Here is a 7,361-nt window from a genome sequence, read left to right as displayed (position 1 = left end):
TATTTATCCCTAATTCAGTTGATCTTATCTATCTAGTTAAGAATATATGTCCTTTATTATATGTGTTCCTAATATATGCCTGCCTTGTATTCACATTGATGAATGAACTTCAAAGATACATGGTGAAGAAGTTATTTATTATTATACTTATTTGTGGAATGGATTCAGCATAAGAGATATAACAGTAATATAGATAGTGGTCCATAAATATAGTCTGTCTTGTATAGATATTAGAAAGTTAATAAGACATACATAGTAGATAACTGATTGAACGGTTGTTTTTGCCCTCATTAATTGGGTATAAACATGTCTCTCAATTTTCTGACTGCTAAGAATGCGAACATGGTGCTGGCTTCGTGCCACTCAAAAGTCAAGTTTATGAAAGGTAGAACTCGCAGCACATAAATGGTACGATTCAAGGAGGTGAATGCACAAATTGTGCCACACAAAAATGTGCAAGCGGCAGAAGAGGCACAAAAGGAAAATATATACCTATTGGGCCATTTTTTTTTTAAAATAACTTTGGTCTGAAGGAAACAATCGCGGCATCCATTACTTATCGTAGTTTCGCTTCAGCCTCTGCAAATAGGGTTTCTTTGGCTGGCTGGACTGGCTTTCTACTGTGGCTGATCTGCAGTAGGAGCTGATCCAAATGGAATGAATGGTTTATCTATCAACAGTCATCTGGAGTTTTTTCATCTGGAGTTTTTTCATCTGGATGTCGTAACCAATTTCTGTGATACAATGTGTACGGCTGAGCTGGCAGACACCTCAGATAGGGGACAAGAGAATGTTGACGTGGCTGATGATAAGGATAAAAGTGGCTAGAGTGGACCTCATGTGCACAGCAATGAGAGAGCTGGTGGTTGGTTACAATCAGGGACCACATTTTGGAATTATTCCAGCAGTGGCTCTTCTCATCATTAGCATTTCATTTTACATTAGCTGTCATTTCATTTGCATTTTCCTAAAGAGATTTATATACCCTATCTTGTCAAAGGGGTTTATTATCTTGATTGTAAACCAGACTTTCTCTCCTCTTTCTGTTATTTCAATGTTCTCGAACTAGTTTGTTATTTTCCTTCAAAGCTGCCTTTCATCTGTGCTAGCTTTCTGGATATAACATTAGTTCTCACCTTACTGTTATAGTGAGTTGAATTCATATCTTGGTATAAATATTTGCATTGTATCACTGGTATCAGAGCCAAACACTCCTTGGATCATGGCTCAAGGAAAACATACAAAAGCTTCATCCGTTGACGAAGGTGGTTCAGCAGATCTACAACGTTTGGAGGTAACCGTTCGAACTCTTCTCGAAGAACAACAACAACGTTTAAATAAAGCATATTCTGATAATGCTCAAAATATCAATCCAAATGCCAAATCCATATCTACGATGAATGATCTCATAGTGGGTCTATCGGTACAAATAAATAAGCTATTGTCAAGTGATGGTAAGGCTTCTAGTTCATCTGATGACCCCAATACTAGATCTACAGATGGGTCTCAATATAAGCACCATAGTTTTGCTTCTCGTATGACTAAAGTAGAGTTTCCTAGGTTGGAGGGAACAGATCTTAGATCTTGGCTTTGCAAATGTAATCAGTTTTTTCAATTAGATGACATTGAAGATTCTCAGAGAGTAAGACTTGCTGCTATTCACTTAGAGGGAAGGGCCTTATTATGGCATCAAAATTTTAGGAAGAGGTGTCAAAATATAATGCCTACGTGGGCCAAGTATACAGAGGAGATAAGTATGAGATTTGGTGAATTGTATGATGACCCCATGGCCGAATTAAAAGCACTCAAACAATCTGGTTTTGTACAAGAATACCATGACATGTTTGATGCTCTTATTATGAGGCTACAACTTTCTGAGGAGTATCTCTTGAGCTGCTATCTAGGAGGTTTGGAGGAGGAGATTCAATTAGCATTGCGTATGTTTTTCCACAAAAGGCATTATGCCTAGCAAAATTACAAGAAGCCACACAAAGGGCCAAGAAAAATAAGTCTGGGAAACCATCTATGTTGCCAACACCCTCCACCAAACCAAACCAGTCACAACCAGCCCTTTTAAACCAAACACCTTCAGGAACCCTGCATTACCACCCGATGCCAACCGGAAAACTTTGACCCTTGAGGAATTTAATGAGAAATTAGCAAAGAACATATGTTTCTGGTGTGATGAGAGATATGTACCTGGTCATAAATGCAAGGGCAAGAAACCACAGCTATACCATATTGAAATAGAAGATGATGAAGAAACAGAAGTACAAGAAGACACTGTTGAAGAAGAAACAGCCATCGACACTGAATGTGCTAAGATTTCTGTACAAGCAATGGATGGTATAACATCTTTTCAAACTATGAGTGTAACTGGCTATCATGGCAAGAAAGAGCTGCAGATACCACTCGATAGTGGCAGTACTCACAATTTTATTGATGCGCAAAAAGCATTAGGGCTTGACTGCAAAATAGAAACCATAGCCTCTATATGGGTAAAGGTAGCAGATAAGAACCAGTTGAAATGTAATCACATGACTAAGGGGTTCACGTGGAGGATCCATGGAGTGGAATTTGAAGTTGATGTTCTGTTGTTACCACTCAGTGGCAGTGATATGGTGTTGGGTATATACTGGTTGGGATTTTCTTAATCTTACTATGCAGTTCACTTACAAGGGAAAGAAAGTGAAACTGAGAGAAGTTCGGCATAAGAAGCGTTTGGGATTCACTCAAAGAAGCTGGATAAATTGGTTAAGAATGCAGGAAAACTGTCCATGTTGCAAGTTATTCCTTGTACCATGTTACACACTCCCCAGTTATCTGTTATGACAGCTGCACATCAAGTAACATACTCACATCTAGACGAATTGCTGCAAAACTACTCTGTTGTGTTCCAGGAATCTCAAGGGCGAATGTGGGTGGATTATAGGACCTAAACAAAGCTACTCTTAAAGAAAAATTCCCTATTCCCATTATCGAAGAGCTTCTTGATGAACTACAAGGTACACAATATTTCTCTAAGATAGATCTTAAATCTGGATACCACCAAGTGAGAATGCATGCTCGTGATATATATAAGACTGCTTTTAAAACTCACTTTGGACACTTCGAGTACTTAGTAATGCCCTTCGGGCTAACCAATGCCCCATCCACTTTTCAAGCACTTATGAACTTTGTTTTCCAACCACTGTTAAAATAGGGAGTTTTAGTTTTCTTTGACGACATTCTAGTATACAATAAGTCCTGGCCTGAGCACTTGGCACATTTGTAAAAGGTTTTGCAATTGATGCAAGATAATTTACTTCATGCCAATCTTAAAAAATGTTCATTTGGAGCTACTGAAATACAGTATATGGGGCATATAATCTCTGCAAGAGAAGTGAGTACTGAACCGGCAAAGCTGCAAGATGTTATACAGTGGCCTACTCCACAGATTTTGAAACAACTCAGAGGTTTTTTGGGCCTCACGGGATACTACAGGAGGTTTATACAAAGCCCCTCACTAACTTATTAAAGAAGGAAGCATTCAAGTGGGATGCAACAACAGAAAAAGCATTTCAAGAATTGAAACATGGCATGGTCCAACCTCTAGTACTTGCACTACCAAATCTTTCTAAACCTTTCGTAATTGAGACAGATGCCTCAGGACAGGGCATGGGTGCAGTATTGTTGCAAGAGGGGCATCCCATTGCTTTTATAAGCAAGGCATTTTCACCAAAGAATGCTATGCTTTCAGCTTATGAAAGGGAGCTTAGCAGTAGTTTTTACTATGCAAAAATGGCAGCACTACCTAATGCTGCAGCAGTTCACAATTAGGACTGACCAGCAAAGTATCAAGTATATTCTGGATCACAAACTTGCCACCCCTTTTCAGCAAAAATGGCTATCAAAGTTAGCGGGGTTCGATTTTGTGGTAAGAGTACAAAAAGGGATCATAAAACAGTGTATCAGATGCACTCTCCAGAATAACTCATGCCCAGTTATACACTATGAGTGTCTCATCAGTGCAATTTGATTTGATGAACAGTTTGAGAAAACACTGGAGTGAAGATTCACACTGGAAGCAGGTTGTCCAGGAGCTACAGTTAGATCCTACATCACATCCTTCCTACAAATGGCATCAAGGGGTTCTTACTAGAAAAAGAAAATGGTGGTAGGCAATGATTAGAATCCAAATCAAGCTATTCTCTCTTGGATGCACTCTTCTCCTCGAGGGGGACACTCTGGCATTGAAGTCACGTTAAGAAAGGTTCAGACCTTATTTCATTGAAAACACATGAAGGTGGAGGTCATAAATTTCATTAAGTATTGTAACACCTGCCAAAAATGTAAGGCAGATTTGAGTGCTTACCGAGGTCTGCTTTAGCCTCTGCCTATGCCTAACAACATCTGGGAAGAAATCACTATGGACTTCATAGAAGGTTTGCCTAAATCACATGGAAAAGAAGTAGTATTGGTCGTCATAGACATGTTGAGCAAATATGCACACTTCATAGCTCTCTCACACCCTTTTAATGCAGTAAAGGTAGCTCAAGCTTATCTGGATCAGGTGTATAAATTACATGGTTCACCCAAATCCATCATCTCAGATCGAGATAAGATCTTCATAAGCCACTTTTGGTCAGAACTGATGAAGCTACAAGGGGTTAACCACAAGATGTCAACTACATACCATCCTCAGACAGATGGTCAATCTGAGGTGCTAAACAGATGTGTAGAGGGGTACTTGCGATGTATGTGCCATGAAAAACCTAGAGAATGGGCAAACTGGTTGCCCTTAGCCGAATTCTGGTACAACTCTAACTACTATACTGCCACTAAGAAGACACCATTTGAAATTGTCTATGGGTTCATGCCACCTGTTCATAGACCATATCTTCAAGGATCTACTGCAGTGGAGGCTTTGGATAGGAGTCTACAGCAAAGGGAGCAAACGATAACAAACTCGAGCATAATTTATGTAAGGCCCAGAACAGGATGCAGCAACTAGCCAACAGAAGATCTGAGAGATCATTTGGAGAAGGCAGTTGGGTATATCTAAAGCTACAGCCATACAAGCAATCATCTGTCACTTCAGGACAATCAGATGTTCCCACTCTTCTGCAATGCGTGCAGTCCTATTGTCTTCTCCAGCTTTAGGATCTAACTGTGTTATTCCTTCTTTTAGAGATAACAATATCTTCGGGATTTTGTTCTCTAGCAGCTGTTCTTACTCCTTGGCAACGTGCTCAGAAATTCTATCTTCATCGAGTTTGACTCTAATTTTGGTTGTTCTTCCATTATTACAATATCGGCAGCTTTGCTCCTTGTTATTATAACACAGTCTCCTCTGGAGAACTTTGCTGGGTACATATTGGTGCAAGACTTTTCTCTATATCTATAACAAGATTGCACAAAGATGTTGGCCTCTATGACCAAATATTAAATATACGAGTAGTCTCAGGATAATCCAATCATCTGTAGTGACATCATTATTCTGGAACAAACTTAAACAGATTGCAGTAGATCACATTTTAATGATCGAATTTCCCACCCCCTATCTGATGATATTTAAATAATAATTTAGGAAAAAATAGATTCAGCTTAAAACAATGTTAAGTTATAAATCCATCGAAATCATTGTACTTATTATATGCAGACATCCAAGCTACAAAACATTCAACTTCCTCAGCTAATCCAGAAATCTATTGTACATGTTTTAGACTTTAGTTCAAAGAAGTGTAAGATCAGACACTAGCATTATGCTTCTGGTTATTTGATGTTATTCGGCAACTTCCCTTTAGCTGAAAATCTAACAAATAGTCTACCATATCTAGGCCTTCCTCTGAGGCTCGAGCAACAGCAGCATTTGAAATTACTTGGTTAGTTCAACTATTACAAGACCGGAGGTTTCTGTTCCTCAACCCACTACACTACATTATGGTAACCTTTCTGCCATATATACAGCTAATAACTTTACATTGCTATCGGTTGTCACTTCACTAGAGAAATATACAGAACTTCAGTATGCGTACAAACACATATACTTTAGCGTATGTGTATACTAATTTTTGATTTCACACCGAAGGCAGTTGCTCATAAAGAAATGATACTACCGGCCACTAAACTGCTAGATTGTCATTTATTTTGAGATGTGTCATATTATCCGAATCCTAGCAATAAGTTTTTCTTGTTGCATTCAGTAGTCGTCCGTATTTTCTATTTAAATATCGAGATGAATACGATGTTTCGTAATTACATCTGCACAAGATCTTTAATCAGGAAACACACATCAATACGGGATAGTGTTTCTGCTTTAAAGTTTGCACAGTCCTTTGTTCCGATCGGCATGCCTGTGACATGTTAATTGCAAATGGACTTAATTGTACTTTACAATCCCCACCTTTCATTTAAAATCAAAATAGTATATCTACTTTGTAAAACACAGTTTGTAACACTTAACTTTCAATATTAACTTCAACATACATCTCTTCCGGTTATAAAATGATACGGGATTGATGCTACTGGATCTGGAACTCTGAAGTTGGTAGTGTACAGTGATTACATTGCGACCTAATCATAATGACAGCACAGGACCTTGTACAGATGTTAGTGACCAACTTATCAAACTTTATTTTAATCAATTGATGTGGTTGGTTCAGCAAACATATAATAATATACAAATTTGTAAATTATATATATTAAATTAGTTTAATACATCAAAATTTTGATATAAAATTTGTTGCGTCATAGTTATAAGAATCTACAAAATTTAGTTTGGTAAATGCAATCAATATATGAAACTTACGCTAGAAATAAAATAATGACAGCATTCGACGAATATAATTTCAGAACAAAAATCAGAAAGTTTGAGAAGAAATTGGAAAGAAGGTCAAACTCGAGAGCTAGCGATGATGATGCAAATGGACTTGCTAGAAAGAAACTAGTAAGAGCTGGACATGATGATCAATTTCATACCTAGCAAATTTTTGAGTTATATTTTGAGCCTTGCTAATATGGGATAAAAAAACTGACAACTTCACATCAATTTTTATATGAATTATACTAAAAAAATAACTTAAATCCAAACACGAAATTTTAAATCTTCGTTATAAGAAACAATCTCCTATAATTAATTTTAGAAAATTACGCCAAAAATATGTCTAAAATATGACTCAAACTTTCCATTTTCTAACAGTTAGATCAGATAGTTGAGATCAGATAGTAACAATAGTTTTGATTTCACGCACTTTTAGTCACGTTCTTTGTGTACTCTCTGACCCGTAGAGTTACTTATCATTGTATTTGTATATTAGCTTGTTCTCTTCGTCATCAATGGAGTATACTTAATTTTACGACCAATATCTTTGTTTTACAAA

The sequence above is a fragment of the Apium graveolens genome, chromosome 10 (genome assembly GCF_009905375.1).
Source record: "Apium graveolens cultivar Ventura chromosome 10, ASM990537v1, whole genome shotgun sequence".
In the NCBI taxonomy this organism is placed as follows: Eukaryota; Viridiplantae; Streptophyta; class Magnoliopsida; order Apiales; family Apiaceae; genus Apium; species Apium graveolens.
The sequence above is the reverse complement of the archived record's forward strand: the minus strand, read 5'-3'. Positions refer to the sequence as shown.